Source organism: Phacochoerus africanus, chromosome 15, assembly GCF_016906955.1.
Source record: "Phacochoerus africanus isolate WHEZ1 chromosome 15, ROS_Pafr_v1, whole genome shotgun sequence".
In the NCBI taxonomy this organism is placed as follows: Eukaryota; Metazoa; Chordata; class Mammalia; order Artiodactyla; family Suidae; genus Phacochoerus; species Phacochoerus africanus.
Window position 1 is genome coordinate 77,234,898 of NC_062558.1, and position 21,670 is coordinate 77,256,567.

The window sequence follows — 21,670 nt, forward strand, 5'->3', positions numbered from 1 at the left end:
AAGATATGCATGCCAACTTTTTCCCCAAGTTCAACTGAACCTTAAAAATCACACAATTGGGAGTTCCTGTCGTGGCGCAGTGGTTAACGAATCCAACTAGGAACCATGAGGTCGCGGGTTCGATCCCTGGCCTTGCTCAATGGGTTAATGATCCGGCATTGCCATGAGTTGTGGTGTAGGTCGCAGACACGGCTCGGATCCTCTGTTGCTGTGGCTCTGGCATAGGCCAGTGGCTATAGCTCCGATTCGACCCCTAGCCTGGGAACCTCCATATGCTGCAGGAGCGGCCCAAGAAATGGCAAAAAGACAAAAAAAAAAAAATCATACAATTGTGCCAGGACCATTCAATAGGGAAAGAATAGTCTCTTTAACAAACAGTATTGAAGCTGTTACCCCAAAATTGGGTTTGCCTCTTACTGGGTATAAAGCCAAAAGACACAACAAAGCCAGATGTCAGGAGGAAGGTTTTACAACTTGCAGCAAGTAAGGAGAATATCACAGATCTTTCCCAAAGCAGTGTCTTCCCAAACAGTGGGAAAGTTTTAAGCTAAGGTTATATGTATATTCATGAAGAGGCTTGGGCCAATGACAGAGTCCAAGCTTTAGTGGACTCTGAAGTCATAAGGGTCAGAAAAGTCAACATCAACATCCCTAGGGTTCCAGTTGATCTGGTCGTTGAACATTTCTTTGCTAACCTTTTACCACTGGAAAAGAACTGGAAGTCTTTTTTTTTTTTTTTTGGTCTTTTGTCTTTTGTCATTTTAGGGCTGCACCCAAGACATATGGAGGGTCCCAGGCTAGAGGTCGAATCGGAGCTATCTATGGCTACCAGCCTACGCCACAACAATGCCACATCTGAGCCACGTCTGCGACCTACACCACAGGTCACGGCAACGCCAGATCCTTTAACCCACTGAACAAGGCCAGGGATCAAACCCATGTCCTCAGGGTTCTTAGTTGGTTCCTTAACTCCAGCACTGGGAGTCTTTACAATTGTTCCATTATCTTCGCTACTGTCACCTCTCTTATCTGATAAGTCTATTTGTTTCTGCATTCCTTTGTTCCCTTAGAATCCTTAATTACAGAGACCTGTTCAAAAACAGGCTTTGTAGCCAGGATTAGATTACAAAATGGTTTAGGCCAAAAATGCCTTCTCTTGTGTCAAGAAAGCCATGCCTGTTTCTTTCTCCCGGGACCCCCTACCCTACCTGCTTAAATGCAACTGGATATCCATATGCAAAAGAATGCAGCTAGACTTTTATCTCACACCACATGCAAGAATTAACTGAAAATGGATTGAATAAATAAATGAGCTAAAACTATAAAAATTTATACATATAAACATACAACTTCAAGACCTTGGGTTCAGCAAAGTCCCCTTAGGTATAACACAAGCAGCATAAAGAAAAACAGATAAACCTGACTTAAAAATTAAAACTTTTTGGAGTTCTCTTGTGGTGTAGTATGTTAATGATCTAGCACTATTTATCACTGCAGTGGCTAGGGTCGCTGGTGTGGTGCAGATTCAACCTTGGCCCTGGACCTTTTGTACGCCATGGGTATAGCCAAAAAAATTAAAAAATAAAAAGTAATAGACTTGCATTTGCCAGGGCGGAGGGAAGAGAGAAGGGGACAGATGGGAGTTTGAGGTTGGTAGACGTAAACTATACATTTATAGCAGATAAGTAACAGAGTCCTTCTGTATAGCACAGGGAGTTGTGCCCAGTCTCTTGGGTTAGACCATGATGTAAGATAGGATGTATGTGTATGTGTGGCTGGGTCACATTACTGTACAGCAGAAGTTGAAGGAATATCATAAATCAACTATACTTTACTAAAAAATAAATAACAAATAAAAATTAAAACTTTCATGCTTCAATGGACACCATCAAGGTAATAAGGGAATTCTCGTTGCGGCTCAATGGTAACAAACACAACCAGTATCTATGGGGTTGTTTTTTTTTTTTGTCTTTTTGCCTTTTCTTGAGCCACTCCTGCAGCATATGGAGGTTCCAGGCTAGGGGTCTAATGGAAGCTGTAGCCGCCGGCCTATGCCAAAGCCACAGCAACGCAGGATCCAAGCTGCAGCTGCAACCCAAACCACAGCTCACGGCAACGCCGAATCCTTAACCCACTGAGCAAGGCCAGGGATCAAACCTGTAACCTCACGGTTCCTAGTCGGATTCGTTAACCACTGAGCCACGACGGGAACTCCAATACTGGTTTATTAATTGCAACAAATGTACCATACCTAAAATGTTAATAATAGAGGAAACTATGTGTGGAGAGATAGTGATAGGGATAGCATGGAATAGTTACACAAGTAGTTGGAGAAGTCCCCAGGGGACCACAGACAGAGAGGGAAACCTAGGGAACTTTGGGAGACTACTCTAAGTTAATAATCACTCAAGAAATCCACCAGAACATCGGGGAAGGAAGCAGGCTTGCTTAACTATAAAACCATAAGTAAAAGAGATATACCTCCAGTCATTAAGTGAAAGATAAAATGAGGCATGCATTCAACTTCCGCAAGGTAATGATCCTTAGGACCAAGGATGGGAATCGAAGGGAAAGACAACATTCTGAAGTAAGAGACCCTCATTATACAGAAACCTAAGATGATTCAACATATTTTAACATATGTTACCACCCTTCTGATTTGAATAAACACCATCACAGTCCTAGTTGTTTTTTTTTTGTTTTTTTGTTTTTGTCTTTTTGCCATTTCTTGGGCTGCTCCCACGGCATATGGAGGTTCCCAGGCTAGGGGTCAAATCGGAGCTGTAGCCACTGGCCTACACCACAGCCACAGCAACGCGGAATCCAAGCCGCGTCTGCAACCTACACCACAGCTCACGGCAACGCCGGATCCTTAACCCACTGAGCAAGGCCAGGGATCGAACCCGCAACCTCATGGTTCCTAGTCGGATTCATTAACCACTGCGCCACAATGGGAACTCCCACAGTCCTAGTTTGAACTCATAGGGTCAAATATTCTCTTACCCAGTGTGAAGGAGGAGCTAGTGATGTGAGCCTACTTGAAGAATGAGGAAGAAGCCTGTCTTTTCCCCCTCCCCACTTTCCTTGGATTACAAAAATGTATACCACCTAATCCTCTGAGCAGAGCCTCCTTCTCAGCCCACTTGTAGCTCTCACAAGTGTCCTATCTTAGTAAATCTATTTCTTGCCTAGCACTTTGTCTCTTGCTGAATTACTTCTGGGCTGAGACACAAAGAACCTGAACTTCAGTAAGTCCAGACACCAGGTGAGTGATTCCAATTTAAAAAACTACCGGTTGGAGTTCCAGTTGCGGCTCAGTGGTAACAAACCTAACTAATGTCTATGAGGATATGGGTTTGATCCCTGGCCTCGCTCAGTGGGTTAAGGATCCGGCATTGCCGTGAGCTGGGGTGTAGGTTGCAGATGAAGTTCAGATACAGCATGGCTGTGGCTGTGGCTGGCAGCTGCAGCTCTGATTCAACCCCTAGCCTGGGAACTTTCATATGCCACACCTGTAGCTCTAAAAAGACCAAAAAAAAAAAAAAAAAAAAAAAGGTGGGTTCAAGTCCCAATCTGGGTTTAGGCTGGGTTCAAGTCAGAGGTATTTCAGTTTCATTACCATATGGGAACTCTACCACTGAAATGGAGCAGGACCTTCTGGGTACAATTCCTTTCCTTGTCTCCTGTTTCTTGTTTGTAGGAAGAAACAGGCTTTGCTTAGTCACCTTGACCTTCCCTAAATTCCAAAGGGCAGATTCAAACAGTTGCTTATCAGGGAAGAGAGGAAATGCAGAAACAGAGGAGGAGCAATCTAGAAACAACAATGCAGCAATAAAGTAGAGTCCTGGTTCCTCCTCAAGGAATACACACAATAATACCTTAAGATCCCCACCTAGGTAGAGAATGATAACTTCAGGGTGAGAACAAGATTCTTGGAACACCACTCAGTTACCTCACCACCAACCAATTAGAAGAAAGTCTGCACACAATGGAAAATAACCAAGACTCTGACCCCCCCCTCCCCAAATGATTCTCCCTTTAAAAGCCTTTGCAGTGGAGCAGAATCTTTGGTGCTGGATTTTGGACCCAAGTCCACCATCTCCCCAGATTGCCAGCCTCCTGAATAGAGCAACCATTCCTTCGCAACCAACACTTATCTCTCAAATAATGGCTTTTGAGCAGCAACCGTAAGAACCTGAATTGGGTAACACTATCTGCTCGATTTTTCTGTAAATCTAAAATTATTCTAAAAATAAATTTTATTAACAATTTAAAAAACAAATTCAGGTTAAGTTAAACAATGAAATGAAGATCCAAACCACCTCTTCAAACCAAGATGAATATAATAAAAAAATATGGATAATTATAAATGGTGACAAGAACGTAAAGAAATCTGAATCTTCTTACACTGCTGGCAAAAATGTAAAATGGCGCAGTCACGCAGTCTGGCGAATTTCCTGGTGGCTCAGCAGTTAAAGGTTTGGTGTTGTCACTGCTGTGGCTCGGGTCACTGATGTGATGTGGGTTTAATTCCTAGCCTGCGAACTTCCGCATGCCATGACCACGGCCCAAGCAAAAAAAAAGTCTGGTAGATCCTCAAAAGATTAAACACAGAGTTAATGTGTGACACAGCAATTCTATTCCTAGAGGTAAGATAAACAGATAGAGATATTCTTCAAGAGAAATTAAAATCTATATTCACTCAAAAGCCTATACATCATAGCAGCATTATTCAAAACAGCCAAAAAATGGAAACAACCCAAATATACATCAACTGATAAATGGATAAATAAAATGTGATTCATACCATACAATAGTACTTAGCCATCCTAAAAACGAAGTACTAATACATGCTACAACATGTACAAACCTTGAAAACATTATGCTAAGTAAAAAGGCCAATCACAAAGACCATCTATTGTATGATTCCAATTATATGGAATACCCAGATAAGCAAATTACAGTGATAAAAAATAGATGAGTAGTTGCCTAGGGCTGAGAGAAGGTGTGAAGGAAGTGGAAAGTGACTGCTAATAGGAATACCATTCCTTCAGGAAGTGATAAAAATGTTCGAAAATTGATTGTGGTGATGGTTGTTCAACTCTGTAAAGATACTAAAAACCACTGAATTGTACACTTTAAACAGGTGAATGGTGTGGTATGTGGATTATATCTCAATAAAGCTGTTATTTTAAAAATCACAGTTTTCCTCTTTTGCAAAACAAGGACACTTTGTTTCATATCTGTGGTTTTAATTAGTTCCCAATAAACAACAACAGCTGCCACCTGGTAGAACTAGATGTCTTCAAATGCTTGGCAAACAACTTCTGTGTGTATGAGATTTTGAATATCTGTTTTTAAAGAATACAAAAGCAAGAAAATCAGGCTATCAGGGCATTCTCACTCTTTGACACAGTCATTCAGTTCAGAACAGAATGCAGTCACCATTTCCCTAGTCAAGAAGCCAACAGTAATACTGCCTGATCACACATATGTTCCAGTAAAGAGACACAGCTAATTCACTTTAACAAAAACAAGGCTGAAAATGCCACCGAAATGGCACAGCAGCAACAGAGTACAAGTCTTATGTTTGGGTGGAAAGAAAGAACAGGAGGCAGCCTGAAATGATACTTGCTGGGCACACCCTTTGCTAAACAATTGCAAACATTCCCCCACATGTCTGAAGAAATCCTTCCTGTTGCTTTTTGGGCAAATTTCCCCAGTGTACTCAGGAAGAAGCTGACTTAAAACCATCTGTTTGATAAACAATCTGACTGTGCTCAGGGTGCAAAGAAAACAGAGAGCTAATGATCTTCTGGTGAGTGAAAGGACAGAAGGGGGAAAAATGGAAAATGGACAAGTATTTACCTTCATTAAAGAGATTTAAACACTACTCCTGAGTTGGTGATCTGAGCTGGGAACAGGGGAAAAGGGAGACATGACAGCATAGTATTAATGGTTTCGGAAAGGAAATGGTCCTTTGTGTCATTTTCTTAAACAAAAAATTTACTTAATTCTTTTTCTTTTTTTTTTTTGGCTACCACACAACACATGGAGTCCAGGCGAGAGATCAGATCGGAGCCGCAGCTGCAACATAAGCCGAAGCTTCATCAATGCCAGATCTTTAACCTGCTGTGCCAGGCAAGGGATCAAATCTGCATCTCAGCCCTCCCAAGACGCCACCAATCCCATTGCAAAACAGCCTGAACTCCTGAGAGAAAAAATTTAAATTGCGCAGTTCATAGAAGGAAAAAAAATAGTCAATAAAGACAGGAAAAATGTCCTATCTTATCCATAATTAAAGAAAGAAATGCAAAATGAAAATACATATCACTTTTCACATCTCAGAATGCCAAATATTTAAAAGTTGGGAAAATCAGAGTAGGTGAGGAGAGGGGTAAATTCTCACTCACCCTTGGTAGAAATAAAATTTACTTGGTAGTATTTCTCAATTTAAAATGTTTATTTTGGGGTTCCCATTGTGAAACAGTGGAAACGAATCCAACTAGTATCCATGAGGATGCAGGTTCAATCCCTGGCCTCGGTCAGTGGATGAAGGATCCATCATTGCCGTGAGCTGTGGTGAAGATCACAGAAGCAGCTCGGATCCCACGTTGCTATGGCTGTGGCATAGTCTGGCAGCTCAGATTCGACCCCTAGTCTAGGAACTTCCATATGCCATGGGTGCGGCCCTAAAAATCAAAAAAAGAAAAAAGTTTATATTTATACCCTTTATTTCAACCTCTAGAAATTTACCCTACAGCTTGCAAAGATAATGTAAAAGGATATTTACAGCTAGTACTATAAAAAATGTCTATCAATAGGGGATTGATTAAATTACAGTAAGTCTCATTTGGGAATATTTACAGCTGAAATAACATGTATGGGATTTCCTTCAAAATAATTATGGGCTGAGTAGCAGGGAGTAGGGGGAAGGACAGATGAAACGCAAATGACCATGTGTTTTAACAATAATTGATGAAGCTGGTGATGGGTACATGTGGGTTCAATGTACTCTTCTTTCTTTTGTACATGTTTGAAATCTTCCATAATAAAAAGATACAAATGTATTAAACAATCTCACTGAAGGAGACAGAGGATAAAGTAACTGACCTAAATAACTCCAGAAAAGAGTAGAGTCTGTAAGACTAAAAACACAAGGAACTATACATTACCGCTGCATTCTAGCTAGTAAAGCTGTTTGCACAGGTGTACAAGTTAACAATCTGAAAACACTATACATGTATACGGTAATTGCACAATTAAGTAAATGAATGGAAGATGGTACAAGGCTTCTCACTTTTGGAAAGGGAGGTTACAGATAAGGAGAAAAAGGCTAAAATTATCCATATGGATTAGAGTTGGGATATGAACTTGGGTTCAGCTATGGTTACATCTAAAAATATTTATAGATATGTGTCTATTATACACTCATATTATTAACTTGTTCTATCAGCTGAGAAATGGCTGTTTCTGGGCCTGGAACAGGAAATATATAAGATGAGGTTGGAGCATCTGATAATGTCAGAAGGTAAGTTAATGCTAAAACCAAACCAAAACAAAAATCTTAAATTGATAGAGATAGATCAAAGTGACATAGGAAACAATCAAAGGAGTTCCTCATAGCTAAACCTAAAATAATTTGAGAAGGATAAAATTCCCCCCAAAAAAATTTTTTTAAAGTGTAGGAGCTGCCGTCATGGCTCAGCAGAAACAAATCTGACTAGCATCCAAGAGGACGCAGGTTCGATCCCTGGACTCACTCAGTGGATTAAGGATCTGGCGCTGCTGTGAGCTGTGGTGTAAGTCACAGACAAGGATCGGATAGTGTTGCTGTGGTTGTGATGTAGGCCAGCAACTACAGTTCTGGATTGAACCCCTAGCCTGGGAACCTCCATATGCTGTGGGTGCAGCCTTAAAAAAAAATAATAATAATATTGGATTATAACCTAAAGTATAAAATAAATATCTGAGTCCATACCAATATAAAAGAAATGTACTCCAAAGAGTACAGTATGGAGGTGTAGCCAAGATGTTGAAGTAAGAAGAACCTGTGGGCACATAAACATTACAACTATTTACAAAACAACTATCTATGAGAATGACCTAAAGACTAGCAGAAAAGGTTTTACATAACTAAAAGTATAAATAAGGAACCACAACAGATGGGTAGAAAGGCAGAGTACAGTTAAGACACACTCCTAGGCAGGTGGGAGGATAAGTAGAATTACAGAGGTTCTAAGAAGGGAGGGGTCTGAGCCCACATGGGCTCCTCAGCCAAATCAGGAAGATGGGTCCCCAAGAATATCTGGCTTTGATGGCTAGTGGGGCTTACAAAGGAAAGAGGCAGGAGACTGTAGAAACACAGACTCTGCTCTTAAACGGTATGTGAAAACTCTCACACGCTCTGATTTCCAGTTCAGAGACAGTAATTTCAAAGAAGCCTGGGTCAGACCTACTTGCTGATATTGGAGAGCCTTGTGGAGAAGCAGAAGATAACTAGAGCTCATCCTAGAAACACAAACACTGGCAACAGCCAATTTTTGAAGCTTGTTCTACCACAGGATACTGGTGCTGACAATTCCTATTTTGGAGTCCTCCCTCTATCCTATTAGTACGGAGACTTACTCACCAACCAGCAGGCAAGCACCAGCCCCAGGACACAGCCCTGCCCAGTGAGCCAGCACCAGCTTTGGGACCCCCTGAGCCACACAGCCAGACGTTCTAAGACACAGCCTTGCCCACACCAGCAGGCCAGCACCAACCAGGGGACCCTTGGGCTGTAGAGCTAGCCAGGACAGGATCCAGCCCCACCCTCCAGTGGGCTGGCAGACAACACAAGAGGCAAGGCCTGTGTCAGTTTTGGGCCTAGAGCCAGCCCCACCCACCAGTAGTCAGTCCACAATAACAAAATGGCCTCATCTAGCCCACACAGGGAGCATCTCTAGAGCTTACAGCTCTGGTGATCAGAAAGGAGAGTGTTGCTGGGCCTCAAAGGACATCTCCTATATAAGGTCATTTCTCCAAGATCGGAAAGTGTAAACAACCTATCTGATATGTAGAAATAAACACAGAGAATCAGGCAAAATGAAAAGACAGAGGAAAATGTTCCAAATAAGGAAAAAGAAACCTCACAAAAAGAACTAAATGAAGCAGAAATAAGCAATCTACGCCATAAAAAGTTCAAAGTAATTATCAAAACAAGTCTCAACAAACTTCAGAAGATTTAAATCACATCAGGGATCTTTTCTCACCACAATGGTATGAGACTAGAAATCAACTACAAGAAAAAAAGAAGAGGGAGTTCCCATTGTGGCTCAGCAGTTAACGAACCCAACTAGCATCCATGAGGACGGGGGTTCGAACCCTGACCTCGCTCAGTGGGTTAAGGATCTGGTGTTGCCGTGAGCTGTGGTGTAGGTTGCAGACGCAGCTCAGATCCCGAGTTGCTGTGGTTCTGGTGTAGCCAGAGGCTACAGCGCCGAATGGACCCTAGCCTGGGAACCTCCATATGCCGCTGGTGTGGCCCTAAAAAGACAAAAAAAAAAAAAAAAAAGAGGGAACTGCAAAAACACAAACGTGGAGGTAAACAATATGCTACTAAACAACCAATGGGTTACTAAAGAAATCAAGGAAAAAAATTGAAAATACATGAAGGCAAATGAGAATGGAAAAACAAAGATTCAAAATCTATTGTGATACAGCAAAAGAAGTTCTGAGAGAAAAGTTTATTTATTTCTTCTTTTCAGCTCTGGCCATGGCATGTGGGAGTTCTAGGGCTAGGAATCAAACCCCCGCCATAGCAGCAACCTGAGCCATAGCAGAAACAATGCTGGATCCTTAACCCCATGAGCTACAAGGGAATTCTCTGAGAAGTTTAGAGCAATACAGGTCTATCTCAGAAAACAAGAAAAATCTCAAATTAACTATCTAATTTAACACCTAAAGGAAATAGAAAAAGGAAAAGCAAAATCCAAACTCAGGAGGAAGAAATAAATAATAACGATCAGAGAGGAAATAAATGAAACAGAGATTAAAAATAAAGTTAAAATGATCCATGAACTAAGTAAACGAAATTGAAATGAAACAGAGATTAAAAATAAAGATTAAGGAATTCCCATCGTGGCTCAGTGGTTAATGAATCCGACTAAGAACCATGAGGTTGTGGGTTTGATCCCTGGCCTTGCTCAGTGGGTTAATGACCCGGCGTTGCCCTGAGCTGTGGTGTAGGTCGCAGACGCGGCTTGGATCCCACGTTACTGTGGCTGTGGTGTAGGCTGGCAGCTACAGTTCCGATTAGACCCCTAGCCTGGGAACCTCCAAGTGCCATGGGAAGCGGCCCTAGAAAAGACAAAAAATAAAAAAAAATAAAGATTAAAATGAAACAGAGATTAAAAATAAATGAAACAGATTAAAAATAAAATTAAAATGATCAATGAACTAAGTAAACAAAATTGATACAGCTTCAACCAAACTCTTCAAGAAAAAAAGAGAGAGGAGTTCCCATTGTGGTGCACCGGAAACTAATATCCATGAGGATGTGGGTTCAATCCATGGCCTCACTCAGTGGGTCAGGGATCCAGCGTTGCTATGAGCTGTGGTTAGGTTGAAGACGTGGCTTGGATCCCACATTGCTGTGGCTATGTAGGCTGGCAGCTGTAGCTCAGATTCAACCCCTAGCCTGGGAACCTCCATATGCCTCAGGTGTGGCCCTAAAAAGCAAAAAAAAAAAAAAAAAAAGAAGAAAGAAAGAAAGGAAGAAGGTCCAGATTAATAAAATCAGATATGAAAGCAAGGAGACGCTACCAATACCACAGAAACACAGAGAATTGGAGTTCTCCTATGGGGGCAGTGGGTTAAGGATCCAACCGTAGCACCAGGTAGCTGCTGTGGCACGGGTTTGAACCCTGGCTTGGAAACTTCCTCATGCCATGGGCATGGTCAAGGGGAAAAAAAAAACAAAAAACCTATATTCCATAAGTTAACTATACTCCAATAAAATTTTTTTAAATAGACAATCGTGAGATTACTACAAACATTTATACACTAATAAAAACAACAACCCACAAGAAATGAAAAAATTCCAGAAATGTACTATCTCCCAAGACAGAATCGGGAAGAAATGGAAAATATAAACAGACTAATTACCATCACTGAAGTTGAATCAGTAAATTTAAAAATTTACTGATAGGAGTTCCCGTCACGTCTCAGCAGTAACAAACCCAACTAGTATCCATGGGGACATGGATTTGATCCCTGACCTTGCTCAGTGGGTTAAGTATCTGGCATTGCCAAGAGCTGTGGTGTAGGTCGAAGATGCAGTTTGGATCCCAAGTTGCTGGGGCTGTGGTATAGGCTGGCAGTTACAGCTCCAATTCAACCCCTAGCCTGGGAACTTCCATATGCCACAGGTGTGGCCCTAAAAAGACAATAAATAAATAAATAAGTATTTACTGATGGCCCAGCAGGTGAAGGATGCGGTGTTGTCACTGTTGTGGCTGGGGTAGCTGCTGTGGTGTGGGTTCAATCCCTGGCCTGGTAACTTCTGCAAGCCATGGCACTGCCAAAACAGCAACAACTCCCAACAACAACAAAAAAAAGTCCAGGACCAGAGAGCTTCACAGGTAAATTCTACCAAACATTTAAAGACTTAATGCCTATTCTTCTCAAACTATTCCAAAAAATTCAAGAAGGAATGCTTCCAAACTCATTCTATAAAGCCAGCATCATCCTGATACCAAAACCAGACAAAGACATCACAAAAAACCAAAAAAATTTCGGACCAATTTCACTGACAGACATAAATAGAAAAAAAAATTTAACAAAATATTAACAAAATGAACTCAACATACATTAAAGAGGATCATACATCTTGAACAAGAGGGATTTATCCCAGCAATGTAAGGATGATTCAATAACTGCAAATTGATCAATGCAATAACAAGTTGAAGAATAAAAATCAAATGGTCATCTCAATAGAAAAAGCTTCTGCCGAAATTTAACATTAATTTATGATTAAAAAATCTCAAGGGAGGGAGTTCCTGTCATGGCGCAGTGAAAACGAATCCAACTAGGAACCATGAGGATGTGGGTTCAATCCCTGGCCTCGTTAAGCATTGCTGTGAGCTTCAGTGTAGGTTGCAACACGGCTTGGATCTGGCATTGCTGTGGCTGTGGTGTAGGCCAGCAGCTGTAGCTCCATTTAGGCCCCTAGCCTGGGAACCTCCATATGCTGCAAGGGCGGTCCTAAAAAAAAAAAAGAAAGAAAAGAAAAAGAAGAAAAAAAAAAACCTCTCAAGGGAGTTCCCTTCATGGCTCAGCAGTTAACAAACTTGACTAGAATCCATGAGTGTGGGTTTGATCCCTGGCCTTGCTCAGTGGGTTAAGGATCCAGCGTTGCTGTGAGCTGTGGTGTATGTCACAGATCTGGCTCAGTTCCCGAGTTGCTGTGGCTGTGGCATAGGCTGGCAGCTGTAGCTCCAATTCAACCCCTAGACTGGGAACTTTCATATGCTATGGGTGTGGCCCTAAAAAGCAAAAGCAAAAAAAAAAAACCTCTCAAAAGGAGATCCATTGTGGTGCAGCAGGTTAAGGATTTGGAGTTGTCACTGCAGCAACCCAGGTCACTGCTGTGGGGAGGGTTTGATCCCTGACCTGAGAATATCTGCATGCCACAGGTGCAGCAAAAAATAAAACATAAATTCTCAACAAAGTGGGTACAGAGACAACACAGCTCAATGTAATAAAGGCCATACCTATAGCCAACATCATACTCAAAGTTGAAAAGCTGAAAGCATTTCCTCAAAGATCAGAAAGAAGACAAGTATGCCCATTCTCACCAGTTTTGTTCAACATAGCACTGGAAGTCCTAGCCATAGCAATCAAACAAGAAAAAGAAATGAGGCATTCAAACTGGAAAGGAAGAAATAAAATGTCGCTGTTTGCAGATGACATGATACTATGCATAGAAAATCCTAAACACTGCCAAAAAAAATTAGAATAAATGAATTCGGAAAACTAGTTCACTTTTTAAAAATCACAGGCAAATGGAAAAATTACATAAAGGAAAAATAAATCATATATTTGCAAATAACTTCTAGTGTATTAACTACCCCAAAAGACTATATCCCAATGAAATACTGTTTCATAGGAACTAGCCCAGATCATGATAAAGATATTTGGAATTTTTTTTTTAATCTTAACATAAAGAGAATGTTACATTTGGTTATATTTTCACTAAGTACTCACTATTTTATATGCACATCCAGGACAAAGAAGAGGACATTAGTACTTAGCCTTAAAATCAGGAGAAGGAACCATAAAGATCCTGTGAGGTTAAGCTTGATAATGCATATGTGATTATTTGTTTGTTTTGTTTTGTCTTTCTAGGGCCGCACCTGCAGCATATGGAGGTTCCCAGGCTAAGGGTCGAATCAGAGCTGTAGCTGCTGGTCTATATCACAGCCACAGCAACACCAGATCCGAGCCACATGTGCAACCCACACCATAGCTCACAGTAATGCCAGATCCTTAACCCATTGAGTAAGGCCAGGGATCGAACCCTCATGGTTCCTAGTCAGATTCATTAACCACTGCACCACGACAGGAACTCCAATGCATATGTGATTATATGATAATACAGTCACTACAACCGTGTGTAAGTGGAAATTAGGTATATTTTATTTTATTGTACTTTTTTTGGCCATGCCTGCAGCATGTAGAAGTTCTCAGGCAAGGGATCACACCATACCACTGCTGTAATCAGAGCCACAGCAGTGATAATGTGGGATCCTTAACCTGCAGAGCCACAAGGGAACTCCTAGTATATTTAAAATGCATTAGTGGGGAGTTCCCGTTGTGGCGCAGTGGTTAACGAATCCGACTAGGAACCATGAGGTTGCGGGTTCGGTCCCTGCCCTTGCTCAGTGGGTTAACGATCTGGCGTGGCCGTGAGCTGTGGTGTAGGTTGCAGACACGGCTCGGATCCCGCGTTGCTATGGCTCTGGCGTAGGCTGGTGGCTGCAGCTCCGATTCAACCCCTAGCCTGGCAACCTCCATATGCCGCGGGAGCAGCCCAAGAAATAGCAAAAAGACAAAAAAAAATAAAAAAATTTAAAAAAATTAAAATTAAAATGCATTAGTGGGAGTTCCTGTCATGGCCCAGCAGAAGCAAATCTGACTAGTATCCATGAGGACGTGGGTTCAATCCCTGACCTTACTCAGTGGGCTAGAGATCCAGCATTGCCATGAGCTGTGGTGTAGGTTGCAGATGCAGCTCGGATCCTACGTTGCTGTGGCCATGGCTTGGGCCAGCAGCTGTAGCTCCGATTTGACTCCTAGCCTGGGAACTTCCATATGCTACAGGGGATATGGCCATGAAAAAAAAAAAAAAAAAAAAGCAGACAAACAAATAAATCAAATGCATTGAAAAGATTACTATTTAAAGAACTTTTGATGAATTTATTTTAAAAAGCAAAATCATCTTATTCTTTGGTAAATTTGATATCTACATAAAGGTATAAAAATAATTAAATAAGAGCAAATGAGGATGAATGAAGCAAGAAGAAATGAATGAAATGAGGCTACTGATTCTATCAGTGGGTTAAGGGCACACCGGGCATGGTCAAAAATAATGAATTAATTAAAATAAGAATTTACAAAGTTATTAATCACAAAGTACAGCACACATCAATACAATGATGAATAAATCAACCATGAAAAAATTATGTTGTAGATGAATATTTATGAAATTGAGATAAAACCATCATAGTTTTGTTGTTGTTTTATGGCCATACTCACAGTACATGGAAGTTCCCAGCCAGGGACTGAATTGGAGCTGCGGCTGCAACCTATGCTACAGCTGCGGCAATGCCAGATCCTTTAATCCATGGTGCCAGGCCAGGGATTGAGTCCGTACCTCCACAGTGACCTGAACCGCTGCAGTCAGATTTCTAATCCACTGTGCCATGGTGGGAACTCCAAAACTACCATACATTTTATCTCCGGCTCCAGTCTCTTCCTCTGAGCTCCAGACTTATAACTTTCTACTGAACATTACCACTTGGATGTCTACTAGGTATCTCGAACCTATCATACCCAAAAGGAAAAATCTTGATTTTCACCATATACATCCTAATCAATTCCTCCACACTCTCCCTTTCATTGTAAAAAGCTCCACCATTGATTCACTTTGCTTAGCCATAAATTCGAGTCATGCTTGAGTCCTTTCCTTAACATCTCACCAATCCATCAGCAAATTTTATTGGTGCTACTTTCAAAACATATCCCTTCTTACCTTCTTTTATATTAAACACTTTATAGACATTTGTCTTTAAAAGCAACTGATAAAATTATACTATTAGAAATCCCTAAGGAACTCTCTGGTGGTGTAGCGGGTTAAGAATCCAGCATTGTCACTAGTGGACTTGGGCTGCTGCTGTGGCTCAGATTCAATCCTTGGCCCAGGCACTTCCACATGCCTCAAGCTTGGCCAAAAAAAGAGAAGTAATATTTAAGCCAGTTGATTATGGTTGCCTCTGGGGGTGGGATAACTGCTATTTTTCCACCTAGGCATATGAACTATTCAATTTTTTTTCTTTTTTTCTTTTTTTTGCTTTTAGGGCCAAACCACAGCATATGGAGGTTCCCAGGCTATGGGTCTAATTGGAGCTACAGCTGCCAGCCTACACCACAGCCATGGCAACACAGGATCCGTGCAGCATCTGAGACCTATATCACAGCTCATAGCAATGTGGGATCCTTAACCACTGAGCAAGGGGCCAGGGATCAAACCCGCAACGTCATGGCTACTAGTCTAATCCATTTCCACTGTGCCACAGCAGGAACGCCTATTCAAATTTTTAAAACTATGCACATGTATTACTTTGATAAAAGTAAGATAAGGTTCTTTGTTGGGAGGAGAGGGCCTTTGGTTTTAGGTGTATTGTTTTATTTTTTTAAAAGAGAAAGGGGAGTTCCCGTCGTGGCGCAGTGGTTAACGAATCCGACTGGGAACCATGAGGTTGCAGGTTCGGTCCCTGTCCTTGCTCAGTGGGTTAACGATCCGGCATTGCCGTGAGCTGTGGTGTAGGTTGCAGACACGGCTCGGATCCTGCGTTGCTGTGGCTCTGGCATAGGCCAGTGGCTACAGCTCTGATTCGACCCCTAGCCTGGGAACCTCCATATGCCGCAGGAGCGGCCCAAAGAAATAGCAAAAAGACAAAAAAAAAAAAAGAGAAAGGAAGAAAAGTAGATATTAATTCTAATTAATTCTGGGTACTGGGAATATGGTATTTGTTATACAATTTTTTCTTTTTTTTTCCTTTTTTTTGGGGGGGGGCACACCAGAGGCACATGGAAGTTCCCAGACTAGGGTGCAAATCAGAGCTGTAGCTGCCAGCCTACACCACAGCCACAGCAATGCCAGATCCAAGCCACATCTGCAACCTATCATGACAATACCAGATCCTTAACCCACTGATCGAGGCCAGGGATCAAACCTGCATCCTCACAGTTACTAGCTGGGTTCATTACCACTGAGCCACAATGGGAACTCCTATAATTTTTTCATTTTAAATTTTGTAAATTTTAAATAACCTTTAAAGTTATTTAAAAATTTCTCAGAATTCCTGTTGTGGCTCAGCAGTAACAAACCAGCTAGTACCCGTTAGAACGCAGTTCAAACCTTGGCCCGGGTCAGTGGGTTAAGGATCTGGTGTTGTTATGAGCTGCAGTGTAGGTCGAAGATGCAGCTGGGATCCCACATTGCTATGGCTTCGGTGTAGGCCGGCAGCTGCAGCTCCAATTCGACCTCGGCCTGGGAATTTTCATGTGCCTCGGGTGTGGCCCTAAATAGACAAAAAGAAAAAAAAAATTAATAAAAAATTCTCAATATTAACCTCTCCAAAGCCCAATAGTTTCTTACATAAATGGTTTCTGAACCATTTTTGGTCAAGTCTGCCTTCCTTAGAATGCTCTAAACTTTGTCAGTGATTTAAACCACTATGCAAAATGTATTACCAATCTAGTACAAAAATATATTGGAACCAACACTTTTGTGACCTGACAGTTTCTGCTGTGATGCAGTGGGTTAAGAATCCAACTGCAGCAACTCAGGTCACTGCGGAGGTGTGGGTTCAATCCCCAGTCCAGCACAGTGGGTTAAAGTATCTGGTATTGCCACAGCTGCAGCTTAGGTCACAGCTGTGGCTCAGATTCAATCACTCGCCCAGGAACTTCCATATGCCACTAGTGCAGCCATTAAAAAAAAAAAATTATTTTGTGAACTGGACAAACTGGTAATATAGCTGAAGGTGTTTTTGGCAGCAACACTGCATAGGAATTTGTTGCTACATATGTGATTAACCAAAATTCCCAGATATTTTTCACATGAACTGCTACCCAACCAGTTCTTCTTGATCCTGTTCTTGTGCATTTGAGCTTTTGAATTTAAACATAGGTCTTTATCCTTATTAAACTTAATTTCAGTTTAAGCCCATGATTTCACCCTATGGACATAATTTTTAAGGCTTTATTCATCATCTGTCAAATTAACTATTCCTGAAGCTTTACAATATTCACAAATACGATTAACATGTTTTTAAATTTTTTTCTCTATCCAAGGTCCAAAGGAAATCCATCAGAGACCTTTCCTGGTGAAATCAAGAGTCTGAGTATAGTTAATTCAGTCTTCCACAAGTTCATTTAGTTAATCAAACCATATTTTACTATACAATAGCTACAAATGTATCATAAAAGACTGGGATACTGTGAGATTATAACTAGAACAATCCCTTGATCTACTAACCTCATAATTCTAAATAGAAACAGAGTGATAGAATTAAAGAATAGAAATAGAAGGATTTTTTAATGATAAATAAACCCATACTACATCTTTTTATTTAATACTCCGTATCATCTGTTTGATCATCTATAACTGAATTTTTCCAGGATTTTACAAGTCTTCAGTTTTCCAACTACTTTCTTCTTCTTTTTTATTTTCAGGGCCTCACACACAGCATATGGAAGTTCCCAGACTAAGTCGAATCTCAGCTAAAGCTGCTGGCCTATGCCACAGCCACAGCAATGCAGGATCCGAGCCACACATGTGACCTACACCACAGCTCACAGCAATGCTTGATCCCTGACCCACTGAGCAAGGTCAGGAATTGAACCCAAGTCCTCTTGGATACTAGTCAGATTTGTTTCCACTGATCCAAAACAGGAACTCCTATTTTCTTATTTTTTGATATCTCTCTGGTTTTTATAATTTCTCAAAGATTAAGGAACATGACTCTGAGATCATCAGCGAGTTAATTCAGCACTCTGAAACTCAACTGAGCCTTCAATTTAAACTCACTTTAAGTTGTGGTGTAGGTCACAGACAAGGCTCAGATCTGGTGTTGCTGTGGCTGTGATGTAGGCCAGCAGCTACAGATCTGATTCAACCCCTAGCCTAGAAACCTCCATGTGATGCGGGTAGGGCCCTAAAGACAAAAAGAAAAAAAAATTATTGCTTAAAAATTAATTTTTCTACAAGTGGTTGACAGGCATTAATGACTGGGAGGGGTGCAAAGGAAGTGGATGTAGCTATAAAAAGGGCGATATGATGGATCCTGAGATGATGAAAATATTCTATACCTTCACTGTATCAACATCAATATCCAGGCTGTGACTTTTGCACTACAGCTTTGTAAGATGTTACCACTGGGGGAAATGGGGTAAAGAGTATATTAGATTTCTGGGAGTCCCCGTTGCAGTGCAGCGGAAACGAACCCAACTAGTATCCATGAGGACTCCGTTCAATCCCCAGCATCGCCCAGTGGGCTAGGGATCTGGGGTTGCACACAGCTGTAAGCTATGGTATTGGTTACAGATGCAGCTTGGATCCTGAGTTGTCGTGGCTATGGAGGAGGCCAGCATGTGTAGCTCCAATTTGATCCCTAGCCTGGGAACTTCCATATGTCATGGGTGCAGCCCTAAAAAGGGGGGAAAAAAAGATTATACTAGATTTCTAAATCTGTGTGAATTTTGAGAAGTATCTAAAAAAAAAGTTTAATAAAAAATAATAACTGATTTTCTTTTTGGCCACACCCATGGCATATGGAATTTCCCAAGTCACAGCTGTGATCTGTGCCACAACTGTGGCAACACCGGATCCTTAGCCCACTGCACTGGGCTGGGGATGGAACCCACATCTCTGCAGCAACTGCTGCAGTCAGATCCTTAACCCACTGTGCTGAATTGAGAACACCCTGACACTTCTTTTTTAAGCCAACTCAATTTTTAGGGGGGGGGATATTGCTTTTGGTGTGTGTGTGTTTTTAGGGCCACAGAAAGTTCCCAGGCTAGGAATCTAATCAGAGCTACAGCTGCCAGCCTACACCACAGCTCATGGCAATGCCAGATCCTTAACCCACTGAGTGGAGCCAGGGATCAAACCTGAATCCTCATGGATACTAGTCAGGTGCATTACCACTGAGCCACAATGGGAAGTCCCCAACTTGATTTTAAAGAAGCTTACTTAGGAGTTCCATGGTAGCCTAGTGGGTTAAGGATCCATTGTTATCACTGCTGTGGCATGGGTTCGATCTCATGCTGAGGGCATGGCCAAAAAATAAAATAAAGAAGCTTACTTAAAATGAACACTTTAGGTAAATTAAAATAAAAAACAAAATAGGATCATGCACAGGGCTCTGAAAACTAGCAGAGTAGACCTAAAGAGTGGGGTAAACCCCATTAACTAAAGCTTTAAAAAAGTCACAGAGATCCCTGGAAATTAAAAAGGAGCCCCTGGATTCTTATTTCCCAAAGCAGCAAAATCAAGCAAGACAGTATAGGGAATAAATTATTAAGTCATCTCGAAAAGAATTACAATAAAGTTAGAACCACCAAAGCTTTCCTCAACCCACCATATATTACACTCCAATCCTAAACTTAGAGAAAAAAAAAAGAATGTGCATGTTTCACCTTCACTTGATATTCACAACCACACATTTCCAAAGAGTCCCAAAATTGCTTGCTTTTTTTCTACTCACAAAGTGCCTGAAGCTTCAACATTTCCTGCTTCTCCCAGCTGCAGGACTTGCAATTAGGAAAACATTCACTCAGCATCTACAGCAGGTCTGGTTAGAAGGATGAGCTCATCCCTTCAGATGTGCACCTGATCCTCAGGAAGCTGCCCCTCCTCCAGCCAGCAGGTCTTTGTATGTTTAAAGTGACACCCACAACCTGTGTAATCACTTGGCCAAAGCCAGAACAAGTCCTTCCCTATACACAGAATCATTTCCTGCTCTGGCCACCTCACATAGCCACCAAGTTCACACAGCAGTGGTAGAAGCTGCTGCTGCTGCTCCCATTATGACCTCACTAGAGAAGGATTTTATTTTCAGCTTAGAATGGAGGTCAGGTACTTCACCACTACTCTGTAAACATTGCACTGTTTGTTTCAACAGGTCCTTGCCCAAAGTCAGACCTGACCAGACCACACCTTTTTTCAGAATGTACAAGTCATTTTCCTAAACCAGGAATGTAAGGATTCTATAACTCTCTTATTCTGTTTGTCCTGTCTACAAGTCTCAATCAACCAAGGCAGTTAAATAAACTATATGTATTTACAGTTAAATGTTCCAAACTCAAGTTTGCTCCACAGTTTCACTACTTCCAAAAAAATATTTACTCTGACTTAGCTGTCTATTTACCAGTAAAACACATAATAATCCTAGCTTAAAACATATGTAGAATTCACTTCAAAATGATTTAATATCATTTTACTTTAGTTATCTTCAATCAAAAGTACCTATGTATCAAATAGTCATTTAACAAATATTTCCGTGCACTTATTATATAAAACTACCTGATAGAGTACTGAACTGGACTTTGAACTTAAAAAAAAAAAAAAAATCTAAGAAATAACCCTTCCCAGAGTTCCCTCGTGGCTCAGTGGGTTAAGGATCTGGCACTGTCACTGCTGTGGCTATGGTTACAGCTGTGGTGCAGGTTTGATCCCTTGCCTGGGAACTTCTACATGCTGTGGGTACAGCCAAAAAATAAATAAATAACCCTTCCCATCTCAGCCTTCCACAGGAGTTCTGCAGTATTTTTACTTCTGTCATGATAAGCTTCTAATACACTATGGGCTGACTTAGTAGTATAAAGCACCAGAAGAACATCAAATTCATTAGTGGTTACCTTTGAGAGATGGCAAGGGACTTACGATTAAGAAGAGAAACCCAGGAGTTCCCATGGTGGTGTAGCAATAACAAACCTAATATCCATGAGGACATGGGTTTGATCCCTGGCCTCACTCAGTGGGTTAAGGATCCGGGGTAGCCGTGAGCTGTAGTGTAGGTCACAGATGCAGCTCAGATCTCACATTGTTGTGGCTGTGATGTAGGCTGGCAGCTGTAGCTCCATTTTGACCCTTAGCCTGGGAACTTCCATATGCCATGGGTACAGCTCTAAAGAGACAAAAAAAAAAAGGGAGGGGGGGAACCCAGACATTTAGTAACATTTAATTTGCTGTAGAGTAGCCAATTAAAATATATCACTCTTTTAAAATATCTTAAATAACAAATAATAAAAATTTTAAAACAGAGAACTTCTGAGCATCAAAAAACAGTCAACAGAGTGAAAAGGCAGCCCAAAGAGTGGGAGAAAATATTTGCAAATC

General features: G+C 41.3%; 1 protein-coding gene across 19 annotated transcripts in view; it reads right to left on the minus strand.

The window, feature by feature from the left end:
• Positions 1-21,670, minus strand: part of USP54 (ubiquitin specific peptidase 54) — a 139,965-nt gene that overhangs the window by 101,552 nt on the left and 16,743 nt on the right. Inside the window, exon 1 of one of the 19 annotated variants that reach the window (XM_047759705.1) lies at positions 20,037-20,198. The exons of 17 other annotated variants lie outside the window; for them this stretch is intronic. The gene's annotated coding sequence lies outside the window, so the exon portion shown is untranslated. Of the gene's footprint in view, positions 1-8,632; positions 8,651-20,036; positions 20,199-21,670 lie in introns of those variants that run through there. One more of the 19 variants, XM_047759707.1, reaches the window with a different exon arrangement.